Here is a 16,356-nt window from a genome sequence, read left to right as displayed (position 1 = left end):
ATTATCTCCCAGGAGTAGCCACTAACTTGACTTCTAACACTATTGATGGAATTTAGGACTTTATATAAATGGATTGAATCATAACCCAGATCTTGTCTTTTGAGTCTCCAGCCTCTCCTTGATGTGGTTCTTCTTAAGTTGCCCCTTTATTTGCTTGTGCAAGTTTCAGGAACCCTCTACTTTTCACATCCTCTTGGTTAAGGGATTTCATAGTTCATTGGCACTTTGATTGATAGACAGTAATACTAGTGTGCCAGCATTTAAAGTTATTTTATCTCTAAATACCAATAGAAGATGTGTCTGCTGGTATAGATATTGTGGATAATGGTGTGAAGAGGGGGCAGTGGTTCAGATTTTCTGTGCCTTCACTGATTTTTTATCTACCTATTCTATCATTTTTGAGAGGTGTGTTAAAATCTCCAACTAGAGTTGTGGATTTGTCTACTTCCCTTTGGTTCTGTCAATTTTTGTTTCATATGCTTTGAATTTTTGTTATTAGATGTATATACATTTATAATTATTATATCTTCCTGACATATGGACCCTTTTATTATTTTAAAGTGTCTCTCTTTGTCTCCAGTCCATTAACCTATTTCAGAGAACTGAGATGCTACTAAGGACATGGAGGTTGGTGTCAGAGTGCTGTGTCTTTTCCACAAGACCACCACCCTTGACCAGCAAGGGCGTCTTTGTCATATGAACCTTTGTATAGACTGGGATCCTGGAAGAAAAGAGATGACATACTCGAAAGTTTTAGGTGAAGAGAGTTTAATTAAGGAACTACTTACAAAGTGTGAACAGAGTTAGGCAAACAATAAAGGATGGAGAAACATCCCAAGATGGGCCACAGAGGGTGCTATGAATTCCCTAGGCCTAGAGAGGGAAGAGAAGATAGTGTTCTCGGTGGACCAGAGTCCTTGAGAACAGGAGTGATGGGAGAGTGGCTGCCTAGAAAGAGCTGTAACCATGGTCAGAACTGTTGTGAGGTAAGGAGGGAGTGGGGAAAGATGAAGAGGGGAATAAATATCCTTCCCACTGTCTTATCTCCTGCCAGCCCTTTACATTGGCCAAACCCAGCTGGAAGCCCCAGGAGAGAGGAGCCTGGGTGATGCAGGTAGGGTTTGGCACGCCAGGACACAGCAGGGCAGAGAAGCGTGAAAACTGGGTCTGGGGGCTGAGAGGGAGAAAGAATAAACAGCAGGGTTCCTACAATGCTCTGGGGAGGGAGAGTGTAGAGTATAACATCTAGGAGCCCAGATTCCGGAGCCAGGCTGCCTGGGTTCAAACCGTGTCTCTGCCACTCACTAGCTGTGTTACTAGTTACTTATCCAATACCTCCATTCCTCCCCTACAAAATAAGCATGATAAGAGAATCCGCCTCCTGGGGTTGTTTTGTGAAGATTAAATGCCTGAAGCTCAGTAAGCCACTTGGAAGAGTGCTGGGCACATTGCACTGCAGAGGTGATGTTTTTGTTTCTATAGTCCAGTGCTCTGGGAGTCTTGCTTTTTTTAGCTCTCTGTCATCTGGGACATGCTGCTTTGGTGTTCCAGCAACTTTGAAGTGATTAGAGAGGAGAGGACTATTTGATAGGATTCTGGTGTCCCGTTAGAGGCGAGAAAATCTCAACCCTAGAGGTCAGGGAGCGGGCAGGGCCGTGGGAAGGCAGGCCATGATCAAGAAGCACTCTCCTCTGCCTGGAGAAGGTCCAGGTATTTGGTCTCTTTTGTATTTTTCTGAGTGAATATGTGTGTGCATATATGATGATACTGAAATAATAATTCCATGGGCTTTGCTGCTAATTCTAGACGTTGGAAAATCAACAAAACAAGGAGAGAGACCGAAAAAGTGGCTTGTTGGCATATAAGTAACTACCATCATCCACGTGTATTAGTGATCACTTAAGCGTAGTTACAAAGCAGCATCACAAGATTACGGTTAGCATTCCCTGTGTTATTTTATTAGGGCTGGAAACTCAGCTCATTTTTGCTTGGCTTTCAAAGTTTCTTATCCACATAGGATGAATGAATCAACAGAAGTTTCAAAAAAAGTAGAATAAACGTGTATCTATTACTACTTCCATTGCCGGGTGAATGGGTAACAGAGAGAAAGTTCCCAGTACATCAATGGATGACGTTTCTCTCTACAGATACTGCTGAAGCAATTTAGGATCCTTGGAGGTAAGATCCTTCCTTTTTTACCAATGAATAATCTTGGAGTTTCAAAGGATGGTATTGACAAAAGAAGGAGGCAGAGGCCGCTGGGCGCAGAACAGGGCTTAGTAAATATTCACAGGTTAATAGATTGAGAGCCCTGCCAGACTCATGTCCACAGTTTTCTTCCTTTAAAATGCCCTTAGCCTTTTCTACTCATGTCAGAATGATGATGTATCGGTAAACATCAGCCCCTCTGTGTCATCTCGACTGAATTTCTTTATCAATCTTACTTGCCTTCACTGTCTCCCCAGTAAATGTCTCAAATGAACTGATGTGGCTAATAAGTCCCAATATCCCTTAGAAAGTTTCTCTTGTCAATTAGGAATATATTCAGCTGAAAATAAAAGAAAGGCCAACCAAGAGAAGTTTAAATAAGGGGTTTGTTCTTCTCACTTAATAAGAAGCATAGAGGCAGGCTGGGGCAGCTGCCCAGCGACGCCCCTGGGGACTCAGGCTCTGTCTTCCCGTTCTCTTTCCTTATGGGGTGGGCTTCATCCTCATGTTTGCCATGGTCAAAGATGGCATGGCGGCTATATATCTAGGCCTCATGGTTGCAGGAAGAAAGGTAAATGATGGAGTTTACCTTTAAGCCTTTTTGCAAGGCTTAACTTTTTTATCCGTCTTAGGGACTCTTGCCTATATTTCACTGGTCACACATGTGTTGTAGGACCACCACTGTGTCCAAGGGAGGTTGAGAACTTACACATTTTTAAGTGGCTGTATTGTAACCCTGAACAAATTAGGTTAGTAAGGAAGAAGTATGTGTGCAAGTGGAAGGGGGAGGGGTTGGTGGTGGGAAGGAGAGGAATGGCCATTGGGTGGACAATTAGCGGTGTCTCTGTCAGGAATTCATTCATTACGTAGTTTTAGTGATAGTTTCCGTGTTATCATGCTTGGACATATCCTGGAGACTGTCCTGCTTTATGCTCATACAGACATGAATGTGGCAGGGTTTATCACCCAGCGGGTAGCTTCAGCAAAGTGTCCTGGAGGTAAGCTAGACTCCCTGCTTCTCTTTCATCTGGCTTAAAGAACCCTAGAGTCCCTAAGAATGAGATGTTCATCCACTTTGCAGTAAGTGTCAGAGATAGTAATTGGGGTGCATGCTGCACCTTGCATGTGAAAATCAACCCTCCTGTTATTGCGATGGGAAACCATAGTCTGATAGCTGGTGGCTTTGATAATAGGAGTATAAATCCTGGCCAGAGAAGGGAACTTGCACTGTATTGTTTGCCTGGAATTAACCCGCTGTCCTAGAGCATCATTCCCGAGTTTCTTCCCCTTGCATCCTAACAGCTCACACACGTACCACTCCTCTCATTGAACTGATAACCAGCGTAGAGTTAGAGAACTAACGACATCATCACCTTGCGTTTGAAGAGCCCCTTGCATTTCAGAGCCTTTTCTGCAGACATAACTTTTAATTTGATTTTCACATTCACTTGGTGGGGGTTGGGGTCTGGCACCAGGAGGAAAAATTTCCATCATTCTCTTTGTCGATAAGCAGACTGCTGCTGAAAGAGAACTTAGTTAAGGCCACCTAACTGGTATTTGCCCGACTTCTGACCCTAACCTATTAAACCAGGAAACCCACTTATGGAACCAGCTCCTGCTTAATGTAGAAAGCCACAAATGCAAGCTGACATTTTTGGTGATTTGATGCTCATCTCCTACTTTATTACCTTGTCTCTGAATCCCTATTTTTGACTCTGCACATCTTTGTAATTTGACCTCATTTAGGACCATTTTTAATTCTCTTCTTGATTTGGTACCTGGGTCCCAACGTACTTGCCGGTTTGATGTGCCCTACTCCTGCCTAGTGAACCCCATCCACTCATGGTACCTGGCCCCAGGCCATCTCTTATGGGGAGCAAGTCATGCTACCTCCTTTGTACCAACTTGCCTCCTCATCTTTATACCATCTTAAAATCCACAATTCAATTCTGTTTGGAATAAAACATAATCAGAATATTAGTTCCCTTCCAACTTTTAATTATCTGTAATTATCAGGCTGGCATTGCATCTTATGCTCAGCTTGTCACTGGTCCCCTGCAGCAGCGCCTCTCCCAGCCCTAAATCGGGAAGTCAGATTCGCTGTCTTGCTTTTGCTTTGGAGTTGCAGAAATAGCTTTCTCCCTTTTTCATACCCACCTAGTAGTTCTTAAGATTTGCATGAATTCTGTTCCCTCTTCTCCATCCCTTTCTCATCTGGAAAACCTATGTAGCAACTCGAATTCTGTTTTCCCACCCTTCTCTGCCAGGAGCCTAGTCGATCAGGGTTTTGGTTAATTCTTTCCTACTACCTTGGACCTATTTTTCTCTCTCTTTCCTCTATGCTTTTGTCACTCGCAACAACATTCCTGGTCCCTCATATTTAATTTTTAATTTCTCTATTGTGCCTCTTCCAACAAAGCTGGCTTATGATGAGGTGGGAAACCTAGGAAGGAAGAAAGTTCCAGATGACAGCAGGCACTTGCTGTGTCTTCATTCTTGATTACATCTCTGCCTGCCATCTGTCCCCACGATTTCCCTGCCGACTGCAGCTCCCTTAACAGGGGGCCCCATGCCCTATTTCTGGACCAGGTTACTTCTGGCATTTCTCACTCAGTTATTCTCCAGCTGATAAAAATGGATGAAGAACAGGTGGCTGGCTTCCTTGGCCAAGAGCCAGGAAGTAGAAAGGTTGAATAAAAAATTGGAATCCTTTTCAGAATTTTAAAGTTAAATTCATCTCAGGCTCCATGCCGTGACTCGGAAGAGAAAAATGCAATGCTGTATCTAATGGTTAATGTGAAGGAGAGCAAAAGAATTGGAGGCCCGATAGAATAAGTATAAGCTAGATATTGGAAACCTGTGTCCTATTTCTGGCTCTGGCTCTAACCAACTAGTTGTGTGATTTGGAGCAAATCAGTTCACCTTTCTGAGTCTTGTAGCTGTTCTCATTATCAGCCTCTTTCCAGTTTTAAAATTATACAAAAGGAAGAGGTAAATGATTCCCTCTCTTTTTAGGGCATCAGCTATGCCTGTTTCTGATTCTCTAAGTCTCAGTCTCAAAGTGTGCAGGCAGGTGCTGCACAATGATATTTCGATCAACGACAGACCACATATATGACAGTGGCCCCGTAACATTAGTACCATGCCGTCTAGGTTTGTGTGAATACACTCTACAATGCTCATGAAATGATGAAATCGCCTGATGATGCCTTTCTCAGAAATATTCTTGTCATTGAGTGACACACGACTGTATTTATAAGTAGGAATCATTTTCCCAGGCTATTCCCAGGGTCCAAGCTAGAGTCCACCCAGTGTCTGCACTCTTAATCAAGACTCTGCCCTGCCCAGCACCTTTTCTCTTTTAAACGCTAAGCCTGTGTCCTCCCTTTTTTGTGAGTTGGTCTGGCACAATGCAGTGGTTCTCAAATTTGAGTGTGCATCAGAATCATCCAGAACTTATCAAAACATAGATTACTCTGTCCCACCCCCAGAGCATCTTTTTCAGGAGGTCTGGGATGAGGCCCGAGAATTTGCGTTTGTAACAAGTTCTCAGGTGATGCTGCTGCTGCCGTGCGGGGCCCACCCTTCCAGAACCTTGGTAGTGGAAGGAGCAGTGGTTCTGCAACAGACATGAGTTAAAGGTCTAACTCTGTCATTTACTGTTTATGTGGCTTTGGGCAAGTTATTTTGCCAGTCTAAGCCTTGGTTTTCTCACCCATAAATAGGACAAAAAATGCTTTATTTCCTGTGGTTGCTGTAAGATTTAACTATTGCTCTGTGCCAGATTTAACTATTCTGCCCAAATTCATTTTCTATTTCCTTGTTCTTTGCCTTCTCCATTTGAAGTATTCTAGGAAAATAATAAAATCATGGATTATTTTGTAGATAGTGACCGTAATTTCACAAGCAGGATTGAGGGAAATAAACTCTTATTCTAACAGCCTTCTGAAAGGATGTAATTTTAGTGAGTTTAATAAAAACCTTTCTGAACCCAAAGTATTTCACAGGAAACTTCTCATCTAAAACTCTCAAATGCTTTTCAGCTGCAGCATCTATGGCCGATGCGTTAGCCTTTGTTATACATCCAGAGTCTTAGGAGAATCAGAACGGGACTAAAATGAGGCACAAAATCTTGAGGAAATAGGTAATTGTCATTCCTTTCCATTTTCTCTTAACTTAAACATGTGGGCATTATGTGTCCGAGTGGATGACTAAGAATATTTGGTACCTATTCTTAGATAAATGACACATTCTCTTAGCCCAGTCATATAACGAGTCATGGAAGAGACGAGATGGCAAGGACTGGATCAGACAAACACAGAAGTCATTAGTAAGGAGAGTTGAACACTATTATAGATATTATTATTAGGGAGAAATATTCAAAGATTTCTTTAATCCGCAGTCACAAACTCAAATATCTGAAGTCTTTGTTATGATTCATTTCATTAGACCACCTTAAATTACATTTATTGAACTCAGATTCATTTTTATTTTTATTTACTTATTTTTTTTTGAGGAAGATTAGCCCTGAGCTAACATCTGCTGCCAATCCTCCTCTTTTTGCTGAGGAAGACTGGCCCTGAGCTCACATCCATGCCCATCTTCCTCTACTCTGTATGTGGGATGCCTACCACAGCATGGCTTGCCAAGCGGTGCCATGTCCGCACCCGGGATCCCAACCGGCAAACCCCGGGCTGCCAAGAAGCAGAATGTGCGCACTTAACCACTGCGCCACCAGGCCAGCCCCATATTTTCACTTTTTTTATATTGAACCCATAGGGAAAGAAACCACTCCCACAAGGAAGTATGCTTTCTCTTATTCTCTTAGAACACTGTTTTTTTTAAAAAAAATCTTGCAACTTGTTTTAGAGATATGGAGATAAAAACTATGTCATTTTTAACTCTTTAATAAAAATGGCAGCACAAGTGTGGTGATAAGTGGAAACGGTTGCTCCACCTCAGGGTAAAGGAGACAAAAGGGCCGGATAGCGACTGCGAATAATTAAAACGCTCCTGCCTTCTTTGCAGGGGCGGCTGCTACAGGCCGGGAGCAGGTTTCTGCCATGTGAGAACGTAGGCTCTGTGTTGCCATATTTTGATTTTTTTAAAGAGAAATGGCAAATGAAGGTTTTTATGTGAAGATGATTAATTTTTAATGTTAGCAACACATTAAGAAAAAATTAAATACCACGTGAGTTATCGCTACGTATGCGAGACAGAATCTGCAGGCTGGTTCTGCCACAGGCTGCCAGGCTTCCCCCTCTGCTTCAACGCTCCTGAGAGTCCTCTGCCAAGGCAGCGGGTCGCCCTCTCTGGTCGGGAGATGGAGCAGCAAGCCCGGGCTTGGAGGACGTGGCGTTCAGTCTTGGCTTTAGTGGTTAGATCTCCTCCAGCTACTCCCTAGGCTGGGAAGTGATGTTGAAATGTCTCCGATAAAAAGAAAACTATATGGGTGAAATAAATTGATGTTACCTTCTGACATCTTGGGTTCGTCTTTTGTGCCAGGTGTTGATAGAACATTCCTTCCTTTCCTTTTAAAAAAGAAATTTAAGGGGCCCGCCCAGTGGTGTAGTGGTTAAGTTCACGTGCTGTGCTTTGGTGGCCCAGCGTTCCCCAGTTCAGATTCTGGGTGTGGACCTATGCACCGCTCCTCAAGCCGTGCTTTGGTGGTGTCCCACATAGAAGAACTAGAAGGACTTACAACTAGGATATACAAGTATGTACTGGGGCTTTGGGGAGGAAAAAAAAAAAAAGAGGAAGATTGGCAACAGATGTTAGCTCAGGGCCAATCTTCCTCACCAAACAAAAAAAAAATTTAAATAAAAACATTAGCATATTATTACAAAAACTAAAAGGAATAGTGGTACATAAGTTATTAGGGAGAGTCTACCTCCACTGTGTTCCACTAGCAAATCTTAAGCACTCTTAAGAGTGAGATATATCCTTTCAGACTTCCTCTAGGATTTTCTGTATAATTATGTAAATGTAAACATATATGATATATTTTAAATGTAGGACTATGCTGTACATATAGGCTGCCCCTCGTTTTGTTTTTATATGCTGTGTCTTACAGATATTTTCATATCAGCATATATAGAATCTAATTAGGATAGGTACATAATATTTGATAGATAAAAATATGTGATATATATGTAATTAGTGAGCATAATAAAACAAATTCAGTGAGCCCATCACCGAAGGGAAGAAATAGAATGTTACCAGTACCATGAAGTTTTCTGTGTGCCCCTCCTTCATTCCATTCCCCCCGTGTCTGTCCCAGAGAGAAACACTATCCTTTACTTTTCATAAAATACTTTTTTATTGAGGTATAATCGATATAACATTATAAAAAAACATGGGATGGGCTCACTAACAGAAACGTGATAATGAGGAAAGAATCAGTGGACTTAAAGATAGATCAACAGGGATGATCAAATCTGAACATCAGATAGAAATTGAATTGAAAAAAATAAACAGATCCTCAAGGATAACAAAAGATCCTCCATTTTTTGTCATTGGTGTTCCAAAAGCAAAGGTGAAAGAGTGTAGGGCTGAAAAAATATTTGAAGAAATAATAGCTCAAATCTTCCAAAATTTTGCAAAAAATTCAAACCTATAAATTCAAAAAGGTGACTACTAATCTGTACCCCATGTCTCTAATTTTGTCATTTCAGGAATGTAATATAACGAAATCACATAGTTGGTAATGACTGGAAATTGGCTTTTCATCACTCCCCAGAATCTTCCTGAGATCTGTTCATGTCATTGTATGTAGCAATAGTTTGTTTCTTTTTACTGCTGGGTAGTAGTCAATGGTCTGGACGTACCACAGTTTGCTTAGGCATTCACTCGCAGAACGAAATTTGGAAAGTTTCTGGTTTTTGGCTATTTCAAATAAAGCTATTATGAACATTTGTACCCATGTTTTTATGAAAACATAAGTTTTCCTTTCTTTGAAATGAATGCCCAAGAGTGCAAATGCTGGATCATATGTTAAGTTTTTGAAAAAAATAGACATATACTTTTCCAGAGTGGTTCCACCATTTTGTATTCCCACCAACAATGAATGAGGAATCTGGTTTCTTGGCATCCTCACCAGCATTTGGTTTTGTCACTATTTTTAATTTTAGCCATTCTGATAGGTGTGTAGTGATATCTCATCCTGATTTAAATTTTTATTTCCTTAATGGCTAGTGGTGATGAACATCTTTTCAGGTGCGTATTTGCCATCGGTGTATAATCTTCAATGAAATGCCTGTTTATGTCTTTTGCTCATTTTCTAATTGGACTGTTTGTTTTTTTCCTGTTGAGTTTTGAGAGTTCTTTATATTCCTGGGGCCAGCCTGGTGGTGCAGTGGTTAAGTTCGCACATTCTGCTTCGGCGGCCTGCGGGTCGCTGGTTTGGATCCCAGGTGCAGACCTACGTACGCACAGCTTGTCAAGCCATGCTGTGGCAGGTGCCCCACATATAAAGTAGAGGAATGTGGGCATGGATGTTAGCTCAGGGCCAGTCTTCCTCAACGAAAAGAGGAGGATTGATGGTGGATGTTATCTCAGGGCTTAGCTTCCTCAAAAAAAAAAAAAAAGAAAAAAGAAACTTCTTTATATTCTAGATATATGTTCTTTGTGGAATACGCAGTTAGCAAATATTTTCTCCCAGCCTACAGCTTATGTTTTCACCTCTTCACAGGGTTTTTTCACAGAGCAAAATTTTTTAGTTTTGATGAGATACGACTAATCATATTTTCCTCTTATGGATCATAGTTTTGGTGTCACTTCTAAGACACTTCACCTAGCCCTTGAACCTGAATATTTTCTCCTATTTTAAAAAAAGTTTTATAGTTTTATATTTTACATTTAATTCCATGATCTATTTTGAGTTTATTTTTGTGTGATAGGAAAGCTTTAGGTCAAGCTTCATTTTTTGGCTGTGCATGTCCAATTGCTTCAGGACCATTGGTTGAAAAGGCTCTCCTTCCTGCATTGTGTTGCTCCCCCGCCAAGTTTTATTGAGATATAAATGACATATAACATTGTATTAGTTTAAAGTGTACAACATAATGATTTTATATATGTATATACTGTGAAATGGTTACAAGTTTAATTATCATCCATCACCTCACGCAGTTATAACTTTTTTCGTGTGATGAGAACATTTAAGACCTACTCTCTTAGCAACTTTCAGATATACAATACAGTATTGTTAGCTATAGTCACCATGCTGTACATGACATCTTCAGAACTTATTATCTTATAACTGGAAGTTTGTAACTTTTGACTGATTCACCCATTTCCTCCATCCCCACTCCCACTCTGGCAACCACCATTTTGTTCTCTGTTTCTAAGGGTTTGTTTTTTTTAGATTCCACATATAAGTGAAATAAGACAGTATTTGTCTTTCTCTGTCCAACTTATTTCACTGAGCATAATTGCCTTCAAGTTTCATCTGTAGTATTGAAAATGGCAGGATTTCCTTCTTTTTTATGGTTTAATAATATTCCATTATATATAATACAATCCTAAATATATATAGATCCACATACTCACATATACAGACATACATACATATATATACACACCACATTTTCTTTATCCATCGATCTGTTGATGGACACTTAGGTTGTTTCCATGTCTTGGCTGTTGTAAATAATGCAGCAATGAACATGGGGCTGTTGATATCCCATCAAGGTCCTGCTTTTATTTCCTCTGGATATATACCCACAGTGGAATTGCTGGATCATATGGCAGTGTTATTTTTGAATTTTTTGACCTCCATTCTGTTTTCCATAGTGGCTGCACCAATTTACATTGCTACTAACGGGGCACAAGGGTCCCTTTTCTGCACATCTTTGCCAGTACTTGTTATCTTTCGTATTTTTAATAATAGCTGTTCTAACAGATGTGAGGGGATGTCTCATTGTGGTTTTGATTTGCATTTCCCTGATGATTAATGATGTTGAGATCTTTTCATGTGCCAGTTGGCCGTGTATGTCTTCTTTGGAAAAATGCCTATTCAATTCCTCTGCCCATTTTTTAATCAGATTGTTTATTTTTATTTATTTATTTTTTTGAGGAAGATTAGCCCTGAGCTAACATCTGCTGCCAATCCTTCTCTTTTTGCTGAGGAAGACTGGCCATGAGCTAACATCCATGCCCATCTTCCTCTACTTTATACGTGGGACGCCTACCACAGCATGGCTTTTGCCAGGTGGTGCCATGTCCGCACCTGGGATCTGAACCGGTGAACCCTGGGGCACCGAGAAGTGGAATGTGCGAACTTAACCACTGTGCCACCAGGCCAGCCCCCCAAATTGTTTATTTTTATGTTATTGAGTTTTATGTGTTCCTTATATATTTTGGATATTGACCCTTTGTCAGATAGATGATTTGCAAATATTTCTCTCATTCAGTAGGTTGCTTTTTCATTTTGTTGATGGTGTCTTTTGCTGTGCAGAAGCTTTTTAGTTTGATGTAGTCCCACTTATTGATTTTTCCTTTTGTTGCCTTGCTTTTGGTGTCAAATCCAAAAAATAATTGCCAAGACTGATGTCAAGGAGCTTATGTTCTATGCTTTCTTCTAAGAGTTTTATGGTTTCAAGTCTTACATTTAAATCTTTAATCCATTTTGAGTTGACTTTTATGTATGGTGTAAGGTAGGGGTCTAGTTTTGTTCTTTTGCAGGTGGCTGTTCAGTTTTTCCAGCACCATTTATTGAAGAGACTATCCTTTCCATACTGTATATTCTTGGCTCCTTTGTTATAAGTGAATTGATCATATTTGCATGGGTTTATTCCCAGGCTCTCTTTCAGTTCCATTGATCTGTAGGTCTGTTTCTGTGCAAATGCCAAACTGTTTTGATTACTATAGCTTGTAATATCTTTGTAATTTGGTCAAATGTCAAATTTAGTTGGAAATCAGGTAGTGCGCTGTCTCCATCTTTGTTCTTCCTTCTCAGGATTGCTTTAGCTATTCAGGGTGTGTCGTGGTCCCAAATTTTAGGATTGTGAATTCTATTTTTGTGAAAAATGCCACTGAAATTTTGATAGAAATTGCATTGAATCTGTAGATTGCTTTGGGTAGTATGAACATTTTAACAAGATTAATTCTTCCAATCCATGGTCACAGAATATCTTTCCATAGATTTGTATGTTTTCAGTTTCTTTCCTTAATGTCTTATAGTTCTCAATGTACAGACTTTCACCTCTTGGTTAAATTTATTCCTAGGTATTTTATTCTTTTTGATGTGATTGTAAATGGCATTGTTTTCTTAATTCCTCTTTCTGATAGTTCATTGTTAATGTATAGAAACACAAGTGATTTTTGCATATTAATTTTGTATTCTACAACTCTACTGGATTTGTTTATTAGTTCTAACAGTTTTTTTGGTGGCATCTTTAGGTTTCTACATATAATATTATGTCATCTGCAAATAGAGATAGTTTTATTTCTTTCTTTCTGATTTGGTAGACTATTATATGTTTTTCTTGTCTAATTTCTCTGGCTAGGAATTCCAGTACTATGTTGAATAAAAGTGATGAGAGTTGGCATCCTTGTCTTGTTCCTGATCTTAAAGGAAATGCTTTCAGGTTTTCACCATTGAGTATTATGTCATGTTACCTGTGGGCTTATCATATAAGGCCTTTATTACATTGAGATACATTCTCTCTATACCCAGTTTCTTGTGCGTTTTTATCATGAAATTATGTCAAATTTTATCACATGCTTTTTCTGCATCTATTGAGATGATCATATAATTTTTACCTTTAGTTTTGGTAATGTCATATATCACATTGATTTGCGGGTGTTGAACCATCCTTGCATCCATCCCTGGAATAAATCCCACTTGATCATAGTGCATGATCCTTTTAATGTACTGTTTAATTTGGTTTGCTAATATTTTGTTGAGAACTTTGCATCTATGTTCATCAAGGATAGTGGCCTGTAATTTTCCTTTCTTGCAGTATCCTCGTCTGTTTTTTTGGTATCAGGGTAATGCTGGCCTCATCACATGGGTTTGAAATTTTCCATCCTCTTCTATTTTTAGAAGAGTTTGTGAAGGATTGGCATTAATTAATTCTTCTCTAAATGTTTAGTAGTATTCTCCAGTGAAGTCATCTGGTCCTGGACTTTTCTTTGTTGGGATGTTTTTGATTACTGATTCAGTCTCTTTACTAGTTATTGGTTTGTTCAGAGTTTCTATTTCTTAATGATTCAGTCTTCATAGGTTGTATGTTTCTAGGAATTTATCTGTTTCTTCTAGGTTGTCTAATTTATTGGCATATAATTATTCATGGTAGTCTTATGATCTTTTGTATTTGTGTGGTATCAGTGATAATGTCTTGTCTTTCATTTCTAATTTTATTTACTTGAGTCTTTTCTCTTTATGTCTTGGTGAGTCTAGTTAAAGTTTTGTCTATATTATTTATTTTTTCAAAAAACCAACTGTTAGTTTCATTGATCATTTCTATTGTCCTATTAGTTTTATTAGTCTCTATTTCATTTGTTTCACTCTGATCTTTGCTATGTCCTTCCTTCTACTAACTTTGGGCTCAGTTTGTTCTTGTTTATCTAGTTCCTTGAGGTATAAAGTTAGGTTACTTATTTGAGATATTTTTCTTAACGTAGGCATTTATCACCATAAACTTCCCTCTTAGCGCTGCTTTTGCTGCATCCCATAAGTTCTGGTATGCTGTATTTCCATTTTCTTTTGTCTCAAGATATTTTTTGATTTTTCTTTTGATCTCTTCTTAGACCCATTGGTTGTTCAGTCGCATGTTGTTTAATTGCCTCATATTTGTGAATTTTCCGGTTTTATTCTTGTAGTTGATTTCTAGTTTCATACTATCATGATCAGAAAAGATGCCCGATGTGATTTCAATCTTCTTAATTTTGTTAAGACTTGGTTTTCAGCCTAATATATGATCTACCTTGGAGAACGTTCCATGTGTGCTTGAGAAGAAGGAGTATCCTGCTGCTGTTGGATGGAATGTTTTGTCAGTGTTAAGTCCATGTGGTTTAACTTGTAGTTTAAGTTTGATGTTTCCTTATGGCTTTTCTGTCTGGACAATAGGCTAACATTTTATTTATTTATTTATTTTTAAAGATTTTGTTTTTCCTTTTCCTCCCAAAGCCCCCTGGTACATAGTTGTGTATTTTTAGTTGTGGGTCCTTCTAGTTGTGGCATGTGGGAAGCCGCCTCAGCATGGCTTGACGAGGAGTGTCATGTCCACGCCCAGGATTCAAACTGGTGGAACCCTGGCCCACCAAAGCAGAGCGTGCAAGCGTAACCACTTGGCCACAAGGCCAGCCCTTGGCCAACTTAGTTTCGACAAGAGTGCAGAATAAATTTAGTGGAGAAAGGATAGTCTTTTTTTTTGAGGAAAATTAGCCCTGTGCCAACATCTGCCACCAATCCTCCTCTTTTTGCTGAGGAAGATTGGCCTTGAGCTAACATCTGTGCCCATCTTCCTCTACTTTATACGTGGGATGCCTGCCATAGCATGGCTTGATAAGTGGTGTGTAGGTCTGCACTCAGGATCCAAACCAATGAGCCCTAGGCCGCCAAAGTGGAGTATATGAACTTAACCACTACACCACCGGGCCAGCCCTGAAAGGATAGTCTTTTGAACAAATGGTGGATGACACATTTGGAATTCATCCATGTTGTTGCGTATTTCAGTAGTTCTTTCTTTTTTATTGCTGAATATTATTCCATTGAAAGGATGTACCACATTTATCCATTTGCCAATTGAAGGACATTTGGATTGTTTTTAGTGATTATAAATGGAGCTGTATAAACAGTCAGGTATGTGTTTTTCTGTGAACATAAGCTTTTATTTCTCTTAGGTAAATACCTAGGAGTGGGATCATAGGGCTATATGGTAAGTGTATGCTTAACTTTGTAGTAGACGGATAAACAGTTTTCCAAAATGGTTGTAACATATGGAATTCCCATAAACAGTATATGAGACTTCTAACTACTTTGCATTGTTGCCTGCTCTTGGTAATGTCATTATTTTTCATTTATCTATTTTATTGTGTGTGAAATAGTATCTCATTGTGGTTTTAATTTTCTATTTTCTAATGGCTAATAATTTTGACTGATGATGTCTAGTAACTAATGACTTACTTGCTATCTCTGTGTCTTTGGTGAAGCATGTTCATGCCTTTTGTCTATTTTTGGGGAGGAGTGTTTGTTTTCTTATTATTGAGTTTTGAGAGTTCTTTGTAAATTTGGAATACAAATCCTACATCAGAAATGTAAGTTGCAGATATTTTTTTCCAAATGTGTGCCTTATCTTTTCATTTTCTTGGCAGTATCTTTCAAAAGATAGAGCAGAAGTTATAAATTTTGATGAAGTCCAATTTATCATTTTTTTCTCTTATCAGTTGTGCTTTTGGTATTGTATTTAAGAAATCTTTGCCTAACTCAATATCACAAAAATTTTTCTTCTATATTTTCTTCTAGAATTATTATAAGGTTAGCAATATACCTTTAGGTATATTAGCCATTTTGAGTTAATTTTTGTATGATGTGAAGAATGGGTCAAAGTTCTTTTTTTTTGTATGAATGTCCAATTGCTCCAACATCATTTATTGTTCAGTTCACTAGTATCTCTTCAGCTATATTAAACAACTTTCTCTTTAAGACCATCATTGAGTTTTTGTTTTCAGCTATTGTATTTTTCATTTCTAAAACTTTGATTTGCTTATTTTTAAATTCCAGAACTTTTTTTGGCATGCCTTTTTTTTTTTTGGCTAATTTTTAGCTTTTCGTCTATTTCATTAATCATTCCATTCATATTTCATATTTTGTATCTGATAATACAGTATGTTTTTGTGCTGCTATGATTCATGGTGATTTATTTCCCTGTGTATTGGTAATTTTGTACTGTGAGATCATATTTAATTGATCTTATTCTGTGAGATGACTGAGATTATAGAATTTGGAGTTACTGTCACCAGACAGGATTTGTATGTGGACGAAAATAATCCATAACCAATCTATAAATGAAAATTTGGGTGAGTTTATTCTGAGCTGAAATCTGAGGACCATGGCCTGGGGCCTTTCTTCCTGAAGGAAGAAAGGGCACCAAAGAAGTGAGGTATACAGAGTGGTTATATACCCCCATACAGGACATTTCACAT

At 38.9% G+C, this 16,356-nt stretch overlaps 1 protein-coding gene across 9 annotated transcripts in view; it reads left to right on the top strand.

Annotated features, from left to right (window-relative positions):
* Nucleotides 1–16,356, top strand: part of CPNE4 (copine 4) — a 691,914-nt gene that overhangs the window by 164,322 nt on the left and 511,236 nt on the right. For 2 of the 9 annotated variants that reach the window (XM_070239075.1, XM_070239078.1), the window contains exons 1-2: nt 1,609–1,710; nt 2,148–2,178. The exons of 1 other annotated variant lie outside the window; for it this stretch is intronic. The gene's annotated coding sequence lies outside the window, so the exon portion shown is untranslated. Of the gene's footprint in view, nt 1–1,552; nt 1,711–2,017; nt 2,179–15,054; nt 15,090–16,356 lie in introns of those variants that run through there. 6 more of the 9 variants (XM_070239079.1, XM_070239081.1, XM_070239080.1 and 3 more) reach the window with 6 other exon arrangements.

This window comes from Equus caballus, chromosome 16, assembly GCF_041296265.1.
Source record: "Equus caballus isolate H_3958 breed thoroughbred chromosome 16, TB-T2T, whole genome shotgun sequence".
Taxonomy (NCBI): Eukaryota; Metazoa; Chordata; class Mammalia; order Perissodactyla; family Equidae; genus Equus; species Equus caballus.
Note: the sequence above shows the minus strand (reverse complement) of the source record. Positions and strands in the feature narration are given on the sequence as shown.